The sequence below is a fragment of the Cimex lectularius genome, unplaced genomic scaffold, assembly GCF_000648675.2.
Source record: "Cimex lectularius strain Harlan isolate CLEC.00 unplaced genomic scaffold, Clec_2.1 scaffold5, whole genome shotgun sequence".
Classification (NCBI taxonomy): domain Eukaryota; kingdom Metazoa; phylum Arthropoda; class Insecta; order Hemiptera; family Cimicidae; genus Cimex; species Cimex lectularius.
In genome coordinates, this window is record NW_019392993.1 from 1461510 (window position 1) to 1487715 (window position 26206).

Below are 26206 nucleotides of genomic sequence, written 5' to 3' on the forward strand. Positions count from 1 at the left end.
AAGAAGCCGCTGGGTTTTTTTAATAACCAAAAAATACTTCGTCCCATTCCGACACTCTTGGAATCCGATAATTTACATATAACAACGAAAGGTCAAGAGCTGGATTAATTATCCATTTTATAAAACTGCGAAACTTAAATAAGCCCAGTATGGACACCTCGCATGCCATGACCTACGAAGATTCTTCTTGTCCCATCATTTATTTATCATTCCTTTTGTTCTTTTCATATATACTTTTTTATTTTCAATATGAGGTTCTGTTTCTTTTCAGGTTAAAGAAACTATAGGCTAAGTAATTTTCAACACTTGTAAGTCTGAGTTTTTCACGAAAGCGAAGGGGTTTTGGTTTATGGCATTCACCTGGAAGCCGCACATGTCTCCGGGTCTGAAGGAAACATTTTGCCGTTTCTTCAGTGGCAGTTTTTTGGTTTTCTAACTAGAACTAGCGGCACGTTTTGTTGCGCTAAATATATCATAAGGCTGATTAATAGGCTATCAATTAGGAGGCGGAAAAGAAGGCCCAACCGGTAGGCGCCTAACAAGTCCGTTCCTAGAAAGCCATATGTTGTCACTAAGGATTCTGATGCATAGCCGAGTTTTTGCGTTGAGCCGCCTTTGCACTTGTTTTGGTTCTCATGACAACCTGTTTGCACTGGCGCCTGCATTCCGAAGGGTAAGGTGCATCGGGTTACACATTTTCCCCATCCCTTTTCGGCAAAAGTTCCCATGTCCACCCTTTTGTCCCGTTCCCGCAATTTTTTGAGAACAAGAACCGTTTCTGCTATAATGTAACGCTTGACACGCTGAAAAACAATTTCTGTTTGTTTATCATTTACATCCGATTAGCTAAATGATATATCCTTTACAAATATATAAAATGTGTATTTATAATTTTTTAGCATAAAACTTCCAAGAACATACATATTTATATAAAATATCGTCTACATAGCGTTTCCAAAAAAGAATAGATTTAATTAATTTGTGGTTTGATTTGAAAAGATTTTTTTCAAAATTATTCATGAATATTTCGGCGCAAAGTGGGGATAATGGAGGCCCCCATTGGTAAAATTTATTATTGAACTTACAATAATTAGATATTTGCGATCCTCTAATGTTTCCCGACCATATGCATAAAATATCGTCTACATATCTAATTTTTGTAAATTCAATAATAAATTTTATGAAATGAAAGCGTAAAAGGGGTCTTCATTATCCCCACTTTGTGCCGAAATATTCATGAATCATTTTGAAAAAATCTTTTCAAATTATACCACAAATTAATTAACTTTTTTGGAAACTCTAGACGGTATTTTATGCATATTTATAAGTTAAAGTACATAACTTCACTAGAACAATTTATTAAAAAATACATAAATACGTGAAAAATTACTTTCTATATACATTTTATATATTACGTCACCTAATACACTCCGACATACAAAACTGACTCTCACACCAGATTTCCTTTAATATTATGATGTATTTTCAGGGTTTGAGCTTGATGTTGAGGATATTTTTATTTTTTATTTTTATTTTTATTTATTTAAAGTCCAAACAGGTCAGGTATCCAAGCATAGGACAGCCAAGCAACACAACAAAACAATCATTACGATATAAACTACTAAAAAAGATATAAAAATAATAATAAAAGCAAAGAAGCGCTTACACTTTTAACAAAAAATCACTATTATAAATAGATTAATAAATAGCACAACAAAAGTAATAAATGAACCCTCAATTACTTTTTAAAGCACGTTCAATATTTTTTTAAAGATCTGAATGGTCGAGGAGAAGGGGTCCGCACTGATAGCGAATTTATTTAAGTAATGCACAGCTGTGGAGATTGAAGACTGTAACCTGGTCCGTGAAGTACCAAACAATTCATGGGTCCGTAGTTGACGCTGGGGAACCCTAAAGCCAATACAAGATAATATCTCCGGCGAGTCAATAAAATTATTTAGGATCTTCCACAGAAACACAACGGAAGCCAAAGCTCTTCTATCCTCCGGAGAATCCAGGCCTACTACAGCAAGTCTGGCTTCATAGGAGCAATGATGGTAGTCCTGTGATTGCATAATTTGTAATACAGGTATTTCGTGGCCTTTCTCTGTACCCTTTCTATCGTGTAAGACCCATCTAAAGAACTCGGCGACCAAACAACACTGGCATACTCTAGGTGATTGCGCACCAGAGATTGATCATTTTATTGCAAAAGGGTTCTTAAAGCCAGCAGTTTGTCTGAGTACGGAATCCTAAATTTTTAAACGATTTATTTCTAACGGCATGGATATGGTACCTCGTCACCATCGATACTAATTATGAAGTATGGGTTTGTTCTTACGCAAAAAATACCGTCTTATGCTTTATTGTACTTTTCCTAGTTTCTTAGTTCATTTGAATTAACTTGATACTTCTTTTGAGAAGTAGCAGGTCATACTGTGATTAGTGCAATATTGTCTATGTCTCTATCGATCAATTGCTTCACATTCTTCATCATATTCTTCTTTGTCATTGAATAAACAAACCTATGTTGTGAAGGTGTTTTCTGAGATGCCAGTGATCTGAATATGGAGGTTGTATATCCATGAGCTATGTCTGGCACTTTGGTTACCGGTCCTCGCTGGGTTGGACGCGTTCCGCATCTACGCTCTGTTATACACTTTACAATCAGACTTAAGATAGGGAAATATGTGCCCTTTGGTTCTCAACGTCCTTGGAAGAGTACAAGTATCTTCTACGTTGATTTGAAAGGACATCTACATCTACTTTGGGCACAGGTCTCCATTGTTGTGCAGGGGATGGTATTAGCAAATACACGTCTGGCTCTCCACACACCACATTCCTAGGAGTTCTAGGTTCCTATGGTATGGTATGGTGGAAAATGATACTAGGAAGGGGGGGTTTGTATTCCCCAGGCACTGCAGCCGTCTGGCTTATTGTACCTTCCTAGTTCCTTAGTTCAGTCAATAGACTCAATCCTTCTTCTTAGAAGTATCAGGTCATTGACTGTTGCTGCTGCAATTTGATTCCCTAAGTCTTTTCCGTACGTTAGATTAAACTCCATTGAGCTGTTGCTTCGCATTCGAAGATGATATGAGTGGTTGTTTCCTCCTCCTAATTACATAATCCGCAAATGAGATTATCGCTGTATATACCCATGTTGTGTAGATGTTTTCTCAGATGCCAGTGACCGGTCCTACCACTCCTCTGAGTTTGGCCCTCTCCAATTGCAGCAATGCTTTTGCCAGTCTCGGTGAGGGTTGTTTCATCATAAGTTTACTATGTCAAGCACCGCTAGAGAATATCCACTTCTCCTTTTGTTCTGACTTATCCATTCTGCGATGGAGGATTCTATATTTGTTTTTGTTATCCCAAGAATAGGTTCGGGGCCTATGTATGGTCTTGCAGATCTTCCTCTGGCCAGTATGTCTGCTTTCTCGTTACCCAAAGTTCCTCTGTGCACCCAAGATATTATCAGGTTGTTGTGTTTCCCCAGGTTTTGGTGATTTTGGATGCATTCACTGAATAATTTTATGTGAAGGAGGGAAAATTCGAAAGTTTATAGAAGGTTGAGATGGGGAGTTGGTGTTTGAGTGGATCGAAGTCACGATAGCTCATAGTGGTAGAACAGCGTCGTTTTTAGCCGAAGGTCATGGGTTCGAATCCCGCTCGTGGCACTACCTTTTTCATTTCAACCAAAACCTTACAAAAAAAGATTAATTAATTGAAATAACTAATTTGGTCAATAGACCACTAAATATAAAGGATTATATTTATATTCTTTTTTTTTGGGGGGGGGGTCAAATAAGGACTTCAACCTTTACTCCACATTGTCTTGGTCTGTTGTGCACCTCTTTTGTTTATAGTTTCAATATTTTTTCTCTTTATCAATATAATTACTTACTAAGTGCGTGCTTTTCTTCTAAGATATGTAGATGCTTGTTTTTTTCATTGCTTTGTCTTAAGTTAAAACAAATACACAATTTTTCTTATAATCATCTCTGAACTGATAGTTTGTATCAGGACATGGATGTTTTTATTAATTAATAATTTTTGCCTTTATTTATTTATTAACCTGTCTAATTTTCTCACCACCTGCCTGCCTGTTTCTCCATCCTTTTATTTCTGTTTCTATTTTACATCTCCACATCTTCCTTCATCGCCAACCTTTCTTCGAGTTTACTCTATTGTGGGATAGACTCTACTTTCTCTACATTTAAGCAGGCACAAGAGTGTTTGTGTTTTTCTCAACCCCCAAAATTCCCCTGTTCTAGGTTCCTAACAACCCGCAAGCGATTGACATGAACGATCGCCCCGCCTCACTGTCATCTCATTCCATCCTTCAGTTTCAGTACTGGGAGTAAAGTTCTTCAGACGGATCTTTAAAAAAAATTATATCCCAGGTTTTGGAGGTTGGATGCAGTCCACTACTTTGGATTTGTTGTATTTAGATGCTAATGCTTTTAAGACTCTTAAGAGTTTTTTTGTTGGTAAAGGCTCGTTTTAGATTTCCTACGGTTCATACATTGCACCAAAGAATGTTTTTCTGATTGAAAGACAGATACGTACTAGCCATAGTTTTATATATGTACTTGTATTTAATTTTGCTCTAATGCCTTCTTCCTCATTGTATTCTTGTTTGTATTCTTTTTTCGTATTGTATTCTTAATTTTTTTTAATACACCGTAGTTTATTGTTTTAGGTCAGCTATGGGGTTGTTAGCAATAGCCCAAGGGGATTAGACGTTTTTCTATCTTTGCACGCTGTCTTACTTTTGGGTAGCTTGTTTTTGTTGAACTTTAGTCCTCCAGATTAATGAGTATAGAATATCTTATTATAGTCCAATATGTGCTACTTTTGGTTTTAGTGGGGATGATTTACCTAGGGTTCTTCATTGACTTGCTTCCTCTTTGGCTCTACGAACTGTGGAGGACCTTGAGCTTCTGTAACAAATCCTGACAGGCGTCCCGATCTTCTCGGCCTTCTTTCTCCTCTGCTTCCCTCCTATCATACTGGGGTCTTCCTCGTGGTTTCTTACCTCCATGATATCCTTTATAAGCCCCCACGGCGCTCAGTTCACATCTATCCTATTTAGATAGCTCAGCCAGTGCACCTCTTCCTTTACTACACCGACAAATCCATCTTGTAGAACAAATTCTTTAAAAAATACAATTTTTTAATACATTTTTAATTTCACAAATTTTTTAATATGTTTTTCGTGTATTTTGTCAATTGTTACTATATATTTCAGTGCCACCAGGTTTCTAGCTTGACTCTTTCCTGAGATATTAATATTTTTGTGATTTTAGTCTAAAATAAAAATTTTTCACATAAAATTGTAATTTCTAATTTGGCATTAAAATACAAATCTGATCTTTATTTCTAAAAAACAATAAATTTTCCAGAAGAAAACAACATTTCCGTCGAAAAATTCGCCCTTGCCAATACACGCTATATGAATATACACTTAAAGAATAACAAATGGCAAAAAAACTTTTTGGACATACTCAATTGTGGCTCGTTTTGGACCTTTCCATTAAATTTTCGGGGATTTCACCAAAGTTGCCTTATTTTAAAAGTATTCCAACGACATACTCACGATTACCTTTTTTAGAATTTTTCTTAGTGAAATCTACTTAGCAAGTGTGAAAAATGTGATATCGAATCCAATGAGAGCAGCAACCCAAGAACAAAAATTAGATACATTCTTCTACTGGCATGGCATGAAATCTTTTGCAAGCTTCTGTTTTGAAATACAATACAGAAGACTTACAAGCAGAGGACTTATTCTTAACTTGATGAATATGCCCTTTCGGCACTTATGCTGCAACGGGGTTCAGAGACGATAGCTGTTTTGACTGACCATTCTTTTCATTGCTCTGTATGTCCTGGTATCAAAACTTAAGTGATTTAGTTGTCCCCAATGTTTGACATGTCTTTATTGCAATTCCAAACGCCTCTGGATTTTATTACTGCTGAGATAATTGCCGATAATAGCGCCTAAACTACTCCAAAACAGTAGTCCAACTATCATTCTAGACCTAACACTCCTAGGTTCAGCAGTTCTGCTGTTAGCTTGTCGAAGTCCTTTTATGAACTTTTTGTCATACTTTTTGATTAATTGACCGGAAACTTCGTGAAAATGGTCTTTTGTGGTCGAGCTGTTCTATTCGGACGGGATTTTTATGCCATGTGAATTAGAAGGAATGACTCATATTGAAGTCGGTCCATTTCGCCTCCAGCCGGGGCACGATTGTCCGACCAATTATCCTAATGAAGTGGGCAACTTTTGTTTCAACTCGAACCGATCTGCAATTGCATTTGATACAGTCCTACCGAGACTCTTTGTGGGCCGGGGCCACCTGGCTGGCGATTGTCTAAGAGCTCACGGGTCTGTTCCAAACTCCAATCCTTTATTCGTTGTTGGTTTCAATTTGAAAACAATGCGCAAACGTACAATGCCCGAATCGGTCCGAGATAACCGACACTTATCGCCCTTTGGAGGAAGAAATCGGAACGAAATAATCGATAAGCATCTCATTCGTTTTGTTTACACACGTCAATTTAATGCACAATGTAGCAAATTTTACATTTAAAAAAACTTTCCTGCGAGTGAAGTGATATTTCTGGGGCAAGTAAATCATTATACTTTTTCGAAGAGAGAGAGAGAGAGAGAGAGTGAGTGTGTGTGTTGATACAATCAGGTCATGCATGAACAGTGATGCAATCAGAAGAGAATAGAAGATTCAAACAAACAACCTATATCACAGTGGTATAAAAATGACCTTCTTCATATACTCAACACAGGAAAACAGAAATGAGAAAAAAACGGATTAAGCTGATAGAGAAATCTGAAAAAAATCACACTTCAACAAATTTGAAAATTTAAAAAAATACTATCAGTCGCGAACCAATACAAACATTTAACTTAGCATATTGACAATCCACTCGAAATAAAATATCGCTTTTACAATTTTCTCGAAAACGCAGAAGACCAGAGCCATTTTTAACAGCAGATACAAACAGTTACACACAAGGTAGCTTAATTTTTTTAGTTGTAGCTCTAGTAATTTCATAGAAACACATACGGACAAGGCAGTGTAAATGGTTTTTAGTAGTACTATTGTCGATTATAATTGTAATCCTAACCATCAAAATAATAAAATATTAGTTATAATACTTTATTATCCCTACAGGGAGCGTGTAGGCATGCCGTCCAATCTGAAAATGACACTCGAGCACGGCAGCGGGTTTCTGGGTCCCCTGTTCCGCTTTTTAGGGGAAACTGGGTTTTTTTACTGTATATAATATGTCTGTGTTGTGTGTCTGTATGTTTCGTATGAGTGCATGTATTTATTAGCGCGAATGGCGAGGGGTGAGGGTGAAATATAACGTCATCATCGCCCCTCGAACTTTGGGAGCGTATGAGTGTGTGTTCGGGGTCGATGGCGGAATATTTATAAAAGTACTCCATCGACCCCAACTAGAATAGTTTGAGTATAGGTCGGTGGAAGAATATCAAGTACTCCACCGACCAAACGGAATGAGTGTACTGTATGGATGTATTTATGTGTATGAATGTAGTGTTTAAAGGGTAAATAGCATATAGACTTAGTTGGGGGGCTGAAATGTCGTAGATGTCGGAAGCCTCAGTAAAGAAAAAAAAAAAAACACCTTTATTTATTAAATGTTACACATCAGTATTTACAGCTTGGAAACTTTCTATCTGTTAGCTGAAGTGAATGATAGGTAAGAAGTGGTAGTGGCAGAAAAACAACAGTAATGGTAGTTGTAGACGTAGCAGAGTAAACATGTTAGTAGCTTTAGAAGTTATATAGTATTGTTGAAGGTGGAAGTCGTAGTAAGAGTTGGGATGATTGTATTAGTAGAAGTACATAATGAAATAGTTCTAGTTACAGTGGTACTTTAAGCAGAACTTACTGATGTGAAAGTAGAAATCGACATAATTGTAGAGAGTTTGTTTCTAATATTGATTTGATAAAACCGTATAAGTAATGATATGTGGAATTAATAATAGGGATTGTAGTACCTGTTATGTTAGAAAGAGTTAACTACTAAAGAAGATAGCAGTAGTTTTTTTTTAAATAGCGGTAGCTGTAGTTGCATTTGTAATTGTAGAAGTTGCAAGTAGTTAAAATAATACTATGTAGTTGTTTGTGTAAAAGTACTGCAGTTGATGAATAAGTAGAAATAGTGTTGGCAGTGGGAGTTTGTAAAGGAGGCCCAAGTACGGGCATTAGTTGGAAAAGTAGTGACAGTTATGGCAGTGGTATTTGTAGTTATACACTGACAGGCAAAAAATTCCGCCCACTTGTAATATTACTTACTTTGTATATATTTTTATATATTAATCAAAGTTTCACGTTTTTTAACGTTTAATAATTGAGTTTAAAAAAGTAAAAAAATGTAAATTGCTGAGGAAAATAAAAAAAGACGGACAGATAAAATTTGTTTTAATTTTGTTTTAGATTTTTAATTAACATTTCAATATCGCGTATTTCTTCCTCAAGTCTTAATTACATCTCTAAGTCGCCTCGGCATACTTTCTACCAATTTGGAAATGTCTCTTTGCTGGAGGTTAGCCCATTCTTCACGAAGAGAACTTACAAGATCCTGGAGTGTATCAGGACGTGCTCTTATTCGTCTTTTGAGGTTATCCCACAAATGATCGATGGGGTTCAAGTCTGGAGAACTGGCTGACCAGGCTAAGACACTGATATTGAGGGTACGTTTGTACTATGCGAGCGACATGTGGAAAGGCATTATCGTGCATTAGAATAGGATTGTCGCTGATTTCATCGAGGATAGGCAACGCATCATGTCCCAAAATTTCATCAACAAAGCGAGTCAAAGACCCTCCACCAACAACAACCAATTCTCTTGACTCTCCATTGAAATTCCCGCCCTCACCGCCACTGAGCTACGTTGACAAGGTTGAGGAAAAGGAAAAAGGCTTCGTACTTTCATTTCGCCTTCTTCACACTCTTTCACGCGCTTCGTAGAGCAAATCTGCGCTCATGTGTAAAAAGAACAGCAGACCAATCATCCAAAGACCATGGCTGTGTTCTCAAGGAAATGCGAGCCGTGCAACTCCGTGTGTTCTGGTCGATTCTGGACCTGTTACGGGGTGAAAAGCCATCAGCCCATACTGATTTAATCTTCTTCGAGCAGAGCGTTCAGAAATTTGGACACCTCGAACTTCCTGGAGCTGATGAATCGGTTGAACAACAGTAAGGTGCCGGTTTCGTAAAATTCCCAAAGTCAAAAAACAGTCATCCTGTGGTTTTGTTACCCTAAGGCGTCCATAATCGGGACTTCTACGGTAGGACCCAGTTTCTCCAAAAAGTCTAACGGCGTCTCGCAGTGTTTCGTAGGGAACTTCGATGGCAATAGCCAAGTGCCATACCCCGCTCAACATCCCCAACACTAAGTGACATTTTTAAGTTTAAAAGTTGAAATTAAGTAAACAAAGACGAAAACTAAACAGTTTATTTCTTCAGAATTCAAATGAGATTGAATTAACATTTTAAATTTCGTAAAGAGTAAACATTGAAAAATCCTTTATCTTTGTTTTGGATTAAGGATTAAGTGTGTTTACCTCTAATTGATATTCCCAATCCCAAGGGCAGAATTTGCTTTTATCAAGAAAATGAAAAAAATCAGTTGAGCGAATTTTTTTTCTGTCATTGTAGTTGTAACGGTAGTGTACATTTTTCTAAGCAGCAGTGGCTGTTGTAGAAATGTGAGTTAAATGGCAGTGGTACTAGTGTTAATGAATTTACATTTTTAATTACTTTTAAAATTCAAACAAATAGATAAAGAAGAATGTATTTTTAGTTTTCTTTAATAAAGCCATTTTACATGAGAGAAGTGCATGTGCCATCGAGCGAAACAAGAAAACAAAACACGACCAGGCGGGCCCACAAAAGAAAATTCCAATTTCTAACTATACTTATTTCTGATTATTACTTTTCGACTTTCAATCTGATAAGTTTTAAACCCAGTACTTAGATATTATATTTTCAACCTTCTAGTGCTAATTAACCTCGACTGTAAAGGTGAGAAGTATTCTTTTCACACGACCTGAATGACTCATTCAAATTTAATTTGGTTTTGTTTTATAACGCATAAAAACATATTTTAGGCCATATTCATATTGGAAACGATTAACACGTGAGAGATACGAATTGAAATTTGTATGAGAGCTGACGGATGAGTGATTTTTTTTTTAAATTGGTTGTAAACATCTCGTTCCCCGGCGATAACACGTATTCTAATATCAATGAATCAATTCCAATCAATAATCACGTAACAGCCTCTTAAAAACTGCAACGTTTTCAATTACTTTTTCTAGTTTTCCGTCCCTTGGATTGTTAATTAGTAATAAAAAGCGTTGTCAATGACCTGCGATAGCCTCACCAACAATGTTGCTCTTATTAATGCACTCCATTCTTAAAGATTGTGCATGGTCTGGATTTTTTGTGTGGTTTTTGAAGAAGAAGAAAAAGATTGCATCAATAACCGTACTTTTCGCCTTTGACCAGTGGCAAATTTGTAAATTTTTGATTCTAGGGTTAAACAATAGAAATCGTTTTTAGATAAATGCCAACGGCACTTTATCAGCCCAGTTAAGTAGCGTAGTGTTGATTTACTGTTTCCAATTACTTCACACTGGAATGGATAAACTGCTAACGCGAGCCGTGTCGGATTACGATAGCGATAAAGCAATTTCCAAGGGAGTTAAAGTCCCGGAAACTCTACCGTCGAGATTGTGAGCCAAAGTGCAATGATCCTGCTCTTTGGATATGGATAGATGGGCAGAAAGAACAAATTTAAAATTCAGGCCAATTATTAAAGAAAACTATTTCAGGAATCAACCATAACCTGAAATCACTTATTTTCACCAATCGACACTAATATATAAAAAAATAATCAAACGAAGTCATTTAATATAAAAAGGTATTATAAAAGCGACGTCAGACACAGTTGTTTATGGCAATTGATTACAATGTCGTTAATATTTAAATATCATTTGCCGTTAGAAGAAAAAAAAGCCCATTCAAAAGAGTCAAGCCGCTATCTTCCCGTTGATAAAAGAAGCAAATTTGTACCCCAGCTAAAAAATCCATCCGCTCGTTAAAAAAATACATGCCCTATATCTTCATCTTCCTCATTAGATAAGGATTGCATCTTTCCAAACCTCTGTTTAAAAAGTTATTTAAGTGTGTTGATTAAAAACAACCTTTAGACCTTTCAGAACAACCTTTCTTTGCTCTGCAGGCCAGGACACTTGAAGTTAAAGATGGGAAAAGCCGCTCACTCAGTGAAATGAATCGGTTCCTTTTCGCGTCTCAATCCTCCCGCTTACCAAATTTGCCTAACGCATAATTCCATGCATAAACTTTGGCGGGTTTTTCGAATGTCCACGTGCCAGCGCCAAGGCCAATGTCTGAAGGGTTGTTCTTTGAAAGAAATTACCAACTATTTACCATTTCTATACTTTATACCGACAATAAATTTAAAAAAGAAGAAGAAGAAGAATTAAACGAAGAAAGTTGTAGAGTTCGTCATTTCGTTTACATATTGATTACCAACCCTGAAATTTTATATCATTTTTCTTGTGAACGATTGAATAAAAACAACAATCATAATGTTAAACAAATAAAAAGACATATATTGGGTTGTTTCACATGAAATGTACGATTTTCAAGTTTCAGAAATACAGACAGGAAATACCGGTTTTCTGTTGTTTACCTTCAATTGTTTACATATTATTATTAAGCAGTTATTAATCCTCGACTTTTGTTTATGATGATGAGCTCCCCACTTCATTACACACTTTTTAGTATACCTCCAAATATGGACATAGAAACAGGCGATTTTCCTGTGGCATTCCTTTAGCAGTTTAAACTCGGTCATTCGGCAGCTGAGGCTGCAAGAATCACCAGTAAGGAGTTTGGGGAAGGGAGTGTAAATGAACGGACCATTCGCCGTTGATTTGCTAAGATTTCAGGAATACCGAGTTGGAAAACGCAGAAGACCACCAACTTTAATTTACAACGATGTCTTTAAGTTCACTAATTTCGTGGTCCACTTGACCAATTAATATATTAAACTGATGTAGCTTTCGGCGAATGTTCCGCCATCTTCAGGGCCTAATTTATTGAAAACAAAATTTACATGAACAGAGTTACATAAAACATCATATACACATACATTATAAAAATAAAATTTCGTACTTTACCCAGTTTTTTAGGACACTTAAATTTATTGCACATGTTTTTNGAGGTCACGATAGCTCAAGTGGTAGAGCAGCGGCGTATCAAGCCGAAGATCGTGGGTTCGAATCCCGCTCGTGCCATTGACTTTTTTATCTCAACTAAAACCCTTAATTAATTGTGATGTCTTTAAGCTTCAGCTGGAAGAAAACCACTATCAAACAGTCAGAGTACTCGCAGCACAACCAGATGCAAGTGCAGCTATCGTATTAAGAAAATTAAGAAATATACGAAAAGTCAAAAAGCTTAATCTATGGGTCCCTCATGAGCTCACTGAGCGTTAAACCGCCTTGAGACATGCGTTTCTTTGCTTGCCAGGCAAAAAACCGAGCTTTTTCTTGAAAGAATCATCACTTGGAATGAAAAATGGATTGCATATGACAATCAGCGTTGGTCAGGGCAGTAGTTAAACATCGACGAAAGATAAAGACACATGGTAAAACCAAATTTACACCGTATGGTGTTCCATGGATGGAATTATTCACTACTTCTTACTGCCTAGAAGTACTAGACACCCTGTACGACCTCTACATCGTACTGCAAGAAAATTATATAAACTTAAAGGTATTTAAACTTACTCAAAAAACAACCTGTTTTGGTAAATCGGAAAGGTCCTGTACTTCTCCACGACAACCCTCATGTTTCAATACTGTAAACAAATTGAAGCTTGGCTACGAAGTTCATCAGCATCGACCAGATTCTACAGACTTGTATCAAACAGATTTTCACCTGTTTAGGAATTTAGAAAATTTCGTCAAAAGAAAAATTTTTGAAAATGATGTTTAAGTTCAAAAAGCGTTTTCAGATTTTGTTTCATTTCAAAGCTCTGAATTCTTCAGCTCCGGCATAAAAATGTTGGTCAAGAAACCTTCGCCTTGGAAACGGACATTTCATGTGAAACAACCCAATTAATGGAAATAAATAATAGATTAAACATAAAGTAAACAGAAATTTACACATATTTAAAAAAAATTCCCTCAGCTCATCTGTAAACATTGTGATTTATTGTAACTGGATTAAAATCCTGTAAACAAATAAATAAGAGCTAGAATAACGCTCAATGCTGGGGAATGGGATCAAGGAGAGTTGAAACTTTAACGGGCGAGAACGCAGAAAGGCGGACTCCAGACGGCCTGGAATCGGAGAGCAATTATCGGGTTGTCCGGAAAATAATGCAGGATTTTAAGTTTTCATTAAAAAAAATCTATATAAAATATTCTGTTTACGTTTACAGGATTACTCATTNATTATTTTGATTAAAGAACATTGCTTTAAAGTAACTAGTTTCTTTTTTTTTGTTTAATACCAAAATCCTGCATTATTTTCCGGACAACCCAATAGTTTAGCCGGAGGGACAAACGGGGTGAAGTCACTTGTCAATTTACTCAGTGGTGGTAATGATAAAATTCAAATTAAACTTGGAGTTTTTATAGACCTGACAGTAATCACATTATAATTTTTGAGATATCTTCATAAGTTAAAATTAATTAAGGTTTTTAGTTGAGATAAAAAAGTCAATGGAATGAGCGGGATTCGAACCCACGATCTTCGGCTTGATACGCCGCTGCTCTACCACTTGAACTATCGTGACCTCGATACCACCAACTTCCCATCTCAACCGCACCTTTTGAATTTTCCCTCCTTTTTGCCATTTTTCATAATTGGTCAAGCGGATCACGAAATTAGTGAATTTAATATCTTCATAAGGTTGTTATGATGCTTTATCGAGTTCACCAAGGGATGGAGATATAAATCGTCGAAAGCTTGGTAAACCCAAAAAGTCTACTTAATCTCAGCTTATGAAGATGCCTCAAAAATACTAAAATAATTCCAGAGTTGATATGGTAGTGGAGGGACATCAGAGCTACAGCTCTTTTTTGAGACCGGTTCATCGCTTGCTCAGTCAAGGTAGCTAACTTTTTGATCAGATTGAGATCGGAGCCTTATCACTACTTTAAGTACTTTAAAATCCAAATTATCCAAGTCGTTCAAAGTTTTTTACTAAAAGACACTTGACACCCAAGAGTTAAAAGGCTTATTTTAGGCCTAAAGACACTCTAAATGTACACTTAAAAGACTATTTTTTTGTGGTTTTGCTAGGTTTCACGAAGGATATGAAGAGATGGAAAAGCTAAGTAGGCAAAACGTAAAATGATTTTGCAATCTTTAATTGCGTTAATAAAAATCCTACATAGCGATAATTTATTATTTTAAAAAATCCTTTCATGTTATCTCTTGGTATAATAAGATTTCTTTTAATTTTAGAATATATTTTCAGATTTTGGGTTTGTTAATGATGGTGGGTAGCAAAAAAATGGCCACCCTTAATATTTTTAATTATCTCTTAGACAAACCTCCATTAATCTTACAACTATATATGGTCCGTTTTAAGGGATTGGAGGTAAATAAAAACAGTTAAAATCTCCCACTTGTGTTTACAATTGGATTTTCTAAATAAAACTTTCAATTGTCAATCTCTTCTTTGTTGGCTTTTCTGTAAACTTAACATAACAGTGGTTTAATTTTTTTAAGTTGTACCATTTTTAAGTTTCGAATTTGTTTGAGTGATGGTTTCAAGTTTTAAGGATTCGGCTAGAATCAAAGCATTGTTGGAAGATGGATGAAGTCAAACTTATGTGACCAAGGTGCTTAACGTTCCCAGAATCACTGTCCGAAAGGCCTTCCATCGCTACTAAAATACTGGATGTTACTCAAAAAGGAATGGATTAGGTCGCCATCTTCATCGAGGGTTCCCTAACAGCCAACTTGAAGTTAGTAACAATCTTCTACTAAAACCATGTCTACTTAAAACACTCGAAAGGCTAGTTGAAAAACATGTAAGTGGCAACAATTTAAAAGAAAAACCCCTTCATAAATATAAACAAGTCTATAAGAAAGGGAAATCCTGTGAATCCGCATTACACCAAATAACGATACAGATAGAGTATTCGCTGAACAATAAAAAAAAAAAATAGATTAGGATTTGATAACACTCCTTTTGAAGCAATGGTTACTTCACTGAAACAGCGAGGAACTGATAAAACCTCCTGCAGATGGATAGAATCAATGCTGAAAATCAAAAAGCTGTAAGCCTCCGTGTTCCATGTAGAAGCCAACCCTCTCCTAGACTGGCAAAATCACTGCTGCAATTGGAGAGGGCCAGGACTCAGAGGATAGGACTATTAACCGGTCACTGGCATCTGAGAAAACATCCACATAACATGGGCATATTCAACGATGATCCTATTTGCAGGCTATGCAATAAGGAAAAAGAAACAGCCACGCATATCAAATGCGAAGCAACGGCTCAATGAAAAAAAATCAATTTATTGAACAAATCCTTGACAAACACCCAGGATACAAAAAAATCCCCAGGGAATGAAATTGTAGCAAAGACAGTCAATGGCCTAAAACTTCTGAGAAGAAGGATTGTAACTATAAACTAGGAAAGTACAAGAAGCCAGAAGGCTGCAGTGTCTGATGAGCACAATCCCCGCATCCTAGTATCCATCGTCATCATCCTCATCATCATCATCATTTCTGTATACTGTATAAAACAGTTCTGCTACCTCCAAAAAATGAACAGTGGACCCAATTCTCATATCGGGTGATATCCCTACACTTTCTCCATAAGGACCCAAGAAATAACTACATTTAATTAATTGGGAGCTATCTTTCGCTACATGCAGGACACGTATGGGCACATAAAATTTTGTTCTTAAAAATATTAAACTTATCCCACAGATTTCACCGACTTTTCCATGATGAAACTTGCTTGGCCAAATTGAATTCGTCAAATTGACTTTTCAAATTTGGGCAAAAGCTTCGAACTCCGGATTTTCTTATATAACAGATCTATTTTTCTTTTTAAATTCAGGTTATCTTTAAATACAGTTTACCGAAAAAGTGCAAAAATATATAAACAGGAAATCATACTAAATAATAAAAGGAATATTTAATTGAATAAATTCCATTCGTTGTATCAACATTTAAAATTGATCAATATTAATTTTATTTCTTGAACTTATTCGATTAATTACCATATTCTTCCAATCGTAAGATTTTAATTCACCTTAAACGGTCACAGTTCTTGATAAAATGCAATAGGATTTGAAGGAATAAGATCATTAGGAAAAGAAAAAACACCCGAGGGTTTAATGTAATATCAATAAATATAATTGAAATAAAGAACAGATTACCAATCAGGTCAATGAACTCAATATTAAATTATATCAGATGTTTGTATGTTCTGTCACAATTGCATACGGTCGTATGTTTTAGTAACGATTTTCTTCAATGGAAGAATTTTTTTATTAGATAAATTGTCATAATTAAACAAATGAAAATTGTAACAACTAAATTTACAATTTAATATTATAAGTACTACTTAAATAAGTAATAATGTGAACCGATCTTGTGATTGTTTAAAAATTGTTTAATATAAATAGTTGTTTTTTTTAAATGGATATTTCGTGATTTTATTCATTTGTGCCTGAATATTTTCAAAAATTTGCTCTCCCTTGCTCTAGGATCCGAAGAACATAGTTTCGATTTATTTGTGGCCCGTTTGGCTGAAATAGATCTCACTAATTGAAATCTCGTTATCTGGCCGACTCGAGATCAGAAATTTCCTTTTCAATCTGCGATCGGCGGATTCCGCCGATTCTGCACTTGTGTGCAGCCAGGTCACGGCCGGAGTCTGCGGACACGTTTCTTAACGAGGGCAACTTTGGGCCAAACCGGTGCCGTTGAACCCTCGACTTTTGACCGGATTACAAAACATAAAAAGTTTTAAAGACATCTATAAAAAAAACTTACCAAAAATCCGTAGATAAAATGTTATAAGTGTTAGAAGTATCGACCCCTTTTCTCTTGATCACGGTCTTGATGAAAAGGCAAATTCAGTTATTACTGCCAAGCTTTCGACCTATTTTAAGGTCATCATCAGGCCAAAACAATTTTAAATATGTCTACAAATTGACATAAGTTTTCTACAAGGCAATTTCAAATTTCTTTGGAGAATTTCTTCTTCTAAAGTTAAAAGAACCAAGTTTAGTTAAATAAACTTGACGTTGAATCTAGCCTGTTCGAAGAATTTAATTTTAAATTGTACCAACAACAAAACTCAAACAGTGAAGGTACCGACAAGCACGCCAAAACACAACGGCCAAAAAAGAAACAGTGAGAGTTTGCGGACCAGGGAACCTGTAATTATCCCAATAAAAGTCTGGGTATCAGAACACCAAAATGTTAATGAAACTTGAAAGTATTTATCTCTCTTTACGTTAAAGAACATGTAAAGTTATGTTCATCCAAGTTAAACATGTTCTGCACCATAGTACATTCGTACCATAGTCGTTCAAGGACGATGGATAAATCTCAATAAGAATTGACCGTAAATGAATATTGGGTCTATCTTTTGAACGGTAAAAACGTTATGAATGTTACTTATATATGATATATTTATCTATGTTTATATGTTGAAGGTATCGTGTGAAAAGTGCAGTGATGCACATTCGGGATCGAAGCCGATTTGCCATAATGTCAGAACTGACATTCAAGGTTTAAATAAAGAAGAATTGCGAGCCGAGGCAAACCAATGAACTAAATTAACATGGTAAAATTAAAAATCGTATATTTTAGTACTATAAAAAAAGAGGACAACTTAAAATGGATCCTGAATGAGTCCAACCCTGGTGGAACGATATCACATGTACGTGAAGAGATTTATAGAAGGGCCATCCTCACAACTTGCAACGGAATTAAAGGAAAGCAACCGAACCGGGATTCTAGTCGACTCCTGACAGGGCACAGCCACCGTAAAAGAGTCATGCACCGAATAGGAGTACAGACAGAAGAAACACTGTGCAGATCTGCCAGGAAGACGAGGAGACCGCAGAACACATTTTATGTTTCTATGAAGGTGCAGGTTCTTGCAACTAGGAAAAGAAAAACCAGAAGCAAGATCCTACACCAAGGAACGCTGGCAAAGCTGGTTAATAGCCTGAAACTGGCCAGTGAGTTACAATTAACAGAGGAGCACAATAGATCTATTTAGGTCGAGGAGCAAGTAGGCCTTGTGGCCGCCTCCCTATCCTTATTCCTATCCCTAGTGCTATAAAATCGCAGTTAAACTTAACCCTGATCGACAACGCAAATTAATAAGAAATGGAAGCTTAAAAATCAAAATCATGATTGATACATTTATTTAAAGGGACTAATGATACCATAGTGAGGAAAGACACTCACTCATTCTCTCTATCTATTTATCTATGTATCTATCTAACAATCTATCCATGTATCTATCTCACTCTCTCTCTCTCTCTCTCTCTCTCTCTCTCTCTCTCTCTCTCTATTTCTCTCTTTCTGTCTGTTTGTCTTTCTATTTATTTATCTAGTTATTTGTGCTTGTGGAATGGTAATGTGTAGTGTTCTCTCTCTCTCTCATATTCGTTATATTTTTGACTTTCTAATTATTTTTTATTTTGTGTTAGTAGACGTTGTTCTCTCAAACCAAGTTCTACATACCACTCTTTCTCTCCTCTCTCTCTCTCTCTCTCTCTCTCTCTCTCTCTCTCTCTCTCTCTCTCTCTCTCTTTCTCTCTCTCCCCACCTTTTGGATGTAAGAGTTAAAACCCTATTTATTCATTCAATCTCTTCCAATCTAATCTATTTTATTATTATTTTTCTCTTTGTCTCTCTATTACTCGTTTCTAGATCTCCCTAATTCTCCCTCTATCTCATCTTAACTCTATTCCCTTTCTTTCTTCTCATTTCTCTCTCAGCCTTTCTCTCCTCTCGTTTATACCCTTCTTCTATCTCTCTTTCACACAAACTCTCTCACTCTCTCTCTCTCTCTCTCTCTCTCTCTCTCTCTCTCTTCTCACTCTATGCCTTATCCTTATCTACATCTATATATATATTTTTGGCATATGGTGATGGTAATATTACCATGCCGTACAGTGGAATATGTATTGTGTTTTTCGTATTAATTAACACATATGTATATACATTGTATCTTATTGTTTTTGGTTAATAAAGTTTCCATAATGAAAGAATTTAAAAAAAACCTCATCTTTTTGTATACATAAATAAAACTCTGACTAATTTTCCGATGGTAAACGGGGATGTATTTCTACTACAAAACGATAGGCGAAGAAGTTTTTTTTCTTTTTCTTTTAGCCTCGTTTATGGAATGTCTTTAGTTCAGTTTTCATAAAACTGTAGTATCATGGTTGACGATAGATTTTATAAGATACGGTCAAAAGAAGTTTCTTAGGAATTGTCCACACTTTTCCAGAAATAGTCGGATCCGATGAAACGACCTCGATTGGGTGGGAAAGGGAGGCCAGAGGGTTCATAAAGTCAACGTTAAGAATGGTCATGAGCATCGATTCCCAGGATCGGGTAGAAAGCGTTTGTATTTGAGGGAGGTCGAGGGATAGTTATTTGTCCGCGTTGTCAACATTCCAAGCTAGGAACCACATGCTCCGTATGTGAGCCAAGCCCTCCTTTTGAATGGGGGGGTGAGTTTTCTGAATGGGATGGTTCCAAGAACACCACCTTCTGGGGTGGCGGTGTCGGGAGAAAAAAAGGGAAAAAACCAACTTCAAGGCTCCCATCGCCCGACCTAATAAGTTTGCGCCGGCTGTTTACTTAATAAATTTCGGGATGGAGAGGTTCCCTCTTCCTGACGCTTGTTTGGAGCCGCTGGCCTCCGGGCTAGGCGGACACGGATCGTCTTTCTTCTTCCTCGTAGAAAAATTTCCAAAAAAAATTTTGAATATAGGGAAATGTCGTGACCGTCCGCGCATTCTGCAGAAAGACTCAAACATTGTTGGAAATTATCCTATCGGCAAAAGTCGTCCACTGATAAAGAGCCGGAAAGCGTTTGACCGAGGGCAGTCAGCGATAATAGGCGGACCCAAGGATGATGAACCCCCAACACTAATTTTCGAAAGGCTAACATCAAGCAGCACACTACCAAATGATTTTTTCATATAAACCAAGTACATTTACAACAACCAAAATCGATAAAAACTTAGAATAAGTCGGGGTAAAAAATTTTACAAGCAAAATTAACTGTTAAATGTGTTAATATGCTATTAGGAAGAGTTTCACATTCTAAGGGCGAGAAATGATAAATGACTTTTGAACAACGTCCCCTATCCCAAAACAATCGCATTATAAAGCTGGTCGATCATCAATCTTGGACTAGGAATGATAAAGCTTGGAATATCCAATGTACAATAAATTATTTCAACTTTCTTACATAAATATGCCCAATATTTTGATTTGACGAATGTTTTGTCACAAGGTTAAACAATATGCATATAAAATGTTTTTAGTGTACCGTCGTGGAATTTTATTTCTTTTGTGTGTGCTAAATGTGTTATTAAGCATATAAATGAACTTGCTAAATTGTTTCAGTGTTGGCAAACATTTCATGAATTGTATTCTGATTATCTACACTCTTTTGATCCTTCCTTTATAAATCTTGTTTCTTCCTTTCTGATCCTTTTAAGACCACTTTGTTCAAACGGCACGTGGAAAGTATACTAATAAATAATAAACTAATAATAAAGTATACTAAGTTAAACTTCGAAAGAGAGAGTTTACGAAATAGCACACTTCCCACAGATTAGCAGACCCAAGACATTCGTAGTGTCTAGATGTTATTAGCCCAAAGGCAAGTAAACCAAGTTAGACAAATTTGTTGATAACTATTTATTTAGAAATCGTGAGATGCAGTCTGGTGTGATGTAGGTTTCAGAAAAACATTTTCTTTATCGTGCCAACGTTTCGATCTTTACTGACATCATCTTCAGGGCCTGGGATTTACAAACATTGTTTACATATTACAATTACATTTTGGATGTGGAAAAGTGAATTTATACAATGAAAAATATATTTTATATATTCAATCAAAGTATTTCTTTGTTGATAACAGTATAGTAAAAATATGTACTGGACCTTGTACGTTTAAAAATTTAAAAACCTTCTTATTTTGAAGAATGATCATTCAGTTATACTTATTAATGATCAATGATATTTTATGTTTGTCTAAGTGAATAGTTATAAATAAAATTGCTTCTGGCGTCGAAGTGCGCAGCGATCTAGCCGACGGGTGCTTTTCCGATTGGAAGAAGGGCGTATTACTCTGAATCTGTCGGGTTACATCACTAATGAATCACACGTCGGTTCCCATTAGGGATATTTGCATCGGCAAGCGGATTTTCTCTCAGCAACTGGTGTCTATTTCTGCAATTTACTTAAAACAAAGTCTGCCCTTATCGCTTCCGAGAGGTTACCGGCATCAAGCTACAGCAGTTTGTCGAACCGACACTGACGAGGGAATCAAACGGATCCGGTATTGTTTTGCCGTCGCCCCTTTGTGCCCGATTGACCGATTCAGCAGATGTGAAAGATAAAGGGTACTCTTCGAACCGATGAAACGTGGATACTACGTGTGATAAAAGTCGAGCTGACGGGGTAAAACGTAAATATTATCTCATGCCGCGGATATTGTAAGACAATATTTAACTCTTCTCTTTGTAAATTGCTAATATTACGAGGCTTAATAGAACTTGAAACAAGTTGCTTTTCTTCATTGCTAAGGTCGGCAAACTACGAACCGCCACAGTGAGGCGAAATACCTGAAAAATGGAAAACATTTCATTCTGTTTCATCATGGAATAGCACAATGTTTGGAGCCACTTTTACAAGCAATTTAACTAAAACTTGACGTAAACAATAATAAATTTAAATAACCTAAACAAACATACCAAGAAAACACAAAAAATATTTTTATATCATATAGATTATATAACTAATTTCATTGAGAATATGATTCTCAGTATGTTTTTTGTTTCACGCTAATATATCCCTTCACTTTCAATACAAACAAAAGAGATAAAAAACAATATATCTATTTCTGTAAGGATAATAAAATACTCCACTTTATCTTAAAATTTCAACAAAGGACCTAAATACTCGGTGTAGTAGTAGTTTGAAATTAAGACCTGTATGACATAAATTATTTCTCTGACCGTCTTGAAGCGGTTCTGAGGGATATCATATTTGTAGTGTCAATTCCTACGATCTTTTCGTGCTGAATCGAACGCAACTATTTTCCCGTCATTAGGACCAACCTGCAGTATGTTGCCAAGTTGTTCAAAGATATTACCAAAAAAACCAAGAATACGATCAGTAGTAAGGATAATAAAATAGCACACTTTCCTCCAAAAATGTGAATAGGGGACCCAAATGTTCGGTGTAATAGAAGTTTAACGTTAAGACCTCCTTTATGACAGAAATAACTTTACCTACACTTTCTAAACAATAATTAAATTAACTACATCGGAACAGGGAAGAGCAAAGAACGGAACGAATGGAACGGAATAGCTGCCGTCCATAGTTCTCATATCGGGTGGCATTCCTACACGCTCTCTAAATGGTGCCAAGGAATGACACAATTCAATTAAGTAGGACACATCCAGCGACCTTTTTCTACATGCAGCACACATTGGCGGCTTTCGTGTTTTCTTTATTATATCATTTATTGTTCCTTCAGAACAACTTTAGCAGGACTAATCGCGATATCAAGGTCTAGAGGGCGCACAGTGGGGCGAAACAGAAAACATGGAAAATCTAAGTATTTAGCGATACGAGTTACATATTTGTAGTGCCAATCCACATGTATTTTTTAGGCCGAATAGAAAGGAATAATTTTCAAGTTAACAGGGCCAACCTGTTGCATACTTAAGTCAATTATTCAATGATATTACCCATAAAATATAGTGTTGAAATAACTTCATAGTGGAGTAGGTCTTTTGTGAACTTTGTTACTTATATTTTTACATTCTCAGAACTACGGAACCAAAAACATCTATACTTATTTACACATTTAAAGTATTAACGGCTGTACTTTTAAGTAGCTGCTAATTTGTCACACATAAAACGCTTTTTCGCGATTCATTCTCTCATTTGTAGAATTAACCATTAAGCATGTCAATACGCCAAAGTTGACGACAGTACAAACAATTAGACTTTTTATCAATAATCAATAATTCCGCACAGCTTTTCGTACTTAAGACCTGTTCCAGAAACAAACCATCAAGTATACAAACCGTCTCGGGGGTGTGCGAGCGGGTACACAGAAACATTTTTATGTCTTTTTGTACATTTTGGGCGTTGACGTATGGTACACAGAGCCAGATACAAAATTTTTTGGTGCGTGATTTTAATTATTTAAGAAACACAATTTAAAAAAATTATCACTTTCTTATTTATTAAAGATTTTTATATTATAATTTTCTATTATGTAAGGTGGATTTTTTAAGTCTTAAAGTCTTGTTTAGTTTCTTAAAGTTTTCTCTTTTCCATGTGTTTTTTTTTTAAATAAATTTTTTGTGAAGTTCTCTTTAGAAATTGTAGAAATAATAGTGTTTATTGTCGGTTCATGGTCCACGGATAACGGGTCAAACACCCAAAATAAAATACTACGTTTTAGGAAATATTTTGGTGTATCATCAGATCTATGCGTAGACTTGGGGCACGGCGGTTGGCACAGATCGTTGTTCGGCTACCTCAGGGTGGATTTTTACTTGTCTAATGTGTTTGCGCGAGTGTATGCTGTTTCTAATTTGTGTTTATGTTAATCTAGTAAAATGAATGTAATTTATTAGCGTGAAAGGAAGGGGTGAGTGAACTTGACCAGACTTTTATGTTAGCATAGGGTGGTTGTGCGTATGTCCAGCTTCTATTCTGCAGTTGACCTCCTGAGGCAAAAATTCAATACAAAATGCTAGCATTTTACGATATGGATTTATTTTTTGTATAAAAGCAGAGATTCTTTAATGGTCGAGACGCGAAAGACAAGAAAAGGAAATAAAAACTCAGCGGGCCGGCGATGACCTCAGCTGTTTGTCTCACTGCTAGTGCCGGGTCATCCCATCGTTAAATAATGAAAATAATATTACTTATTAAAAAAAAAATCCTTAACATTGCACACAGTACAATGATATTTTTGTAGTGATTCGGCTTTGATTCTTTGAAGATTTTCTGGAACATAATATTATAAATAATTAATATAGTATGAATGAAGGCACTGGGCACGCTAATAATTAGAAATTTAACAAGATTTGATAGTGTAAATACAAAATGGAATACCTTCTATTCATAAAAATTAATATCGTATACCAGCTGTGCGTGACATCAGTTGGGATATTTAATTTTTGGGTGTGACAATAAATGGGTTTTATATGATGTATTGTTATCGCGGTTTGTAGCCCATATAAATATGTAAACAATGGGACCTGGCTTTAATTAATATTAAATCAGCGAGTATGGGCGGAGCCAAGGTCGAATATTAAACTAATCAAATTGTTCAAGAATTAATCAACTGGCATATAAAACAATCAGTTCAAAAGAATTTGTATTGGTTTGCATTTTTAATTATCATAATATAATTTTATAATTAAGACTAAAATTATCAGGCTACCATTCGTACAAATTGTGAGTAATTGGGCGATTGAGTAAGTTTATAATAAAAGCTCATTCAAAACTAACTTCAGTCCATTATGTTTAGTGGTCTATTGACCAAATTATTTTTTTCAATTAATTAATCTTTTTGTGTAAGGTTTTGGTTGAAATGAAAAAGTTTGTGCCACGAGCGGGATTCGGACCCACGACCCTCGGCTAAATACGCCGCTTCTCTACCACTTGAGCTATCGTGACTTCGATCCACCCGGACACCAATTCTCCATCTCAACCTACAACCTTTCGAATTTTCCCTCTTTTCTGCCATTTTTCAAATGTCGTGAAATCACGATTCGATTCTCGGAGACATATGAAGTGGCCACGGGGAGCTGTTAGTGAAGTTATATTTCATTTTACTAATTAAATACATTATATTTCGTGGTTTATTGACCAAACTACTTCTTCCAATTACCTAATCCTTTTACGTAAAGCTTTGGTTGAAATGAAAAAGTTAGTGCCCCGAGCGGGATTCGAATTGAAAAATGGCAAAAAGGAGGGGAGATTTGAAAGGTTGTAGTAAGTTGAGATGGGGAGTTGGTGTCCAAGTGGATCGAAGTCACGATAGCTCAAGTGGTAGAGCAGCAGCGTATCAAGCCGAAGATCGTGGGTTCGAATCCTGCTCGTGGCACTAACTTTTTCATTTCAACCAAACCCTTACATAAAAAGATTAATTAATTGAAAGAACTGGGGGGCGTCGGTGGCCGCAATGTTTCGTCGTTGACACGGCGCTCATCACTGTAAGGTAAAGGTCCCGGGTTCGAATCCAGCGGCCCTGCATTCGAACCCGACATACTTACAAATGGGCTTTATGGGTTTATATGACCTCTGCTGTTGCAAACCCTCGACCAAAAAAAAAAATTAATTAATTAAAAAATAAAATAAATAAAATAATAATAATAATAATTGAAAGAACTAACTTCAGTGTTCCATGGGAAAAGCGACGAGAGGGTACTGTGGATCCAAGGATGATCGGCATCATGCACAAAACATAAATCGATCTAGTCGTTTATATCTATCATAATTTCTACTATACTACTTGACGAGAAATTTTCTATTAGTCACGTACAAGAAAAAAAAATTTTTCGATATAAGGAAAGTCCGCTGAAATAAGTTTTAAAGATGTCCGTGCACTGTTCCCCAATCCATCCTCGTTTGCCCTAGTTACATGGCTGTAATAAACAAAATTTCCCCTGCATCTCTCAGAAAGACACGAAAGATATTCAACGGATAGCTCAAGTTGATCTTAATCATAAACAAACACAATGAATATTCAACGAAGCACTCAAGAATGTGAGGAAAGTTATCGATAGGTGTTTTTAACGTCGCTACATTTTAATAACCGAGAGAAGGATGACGTGATAGTCGTA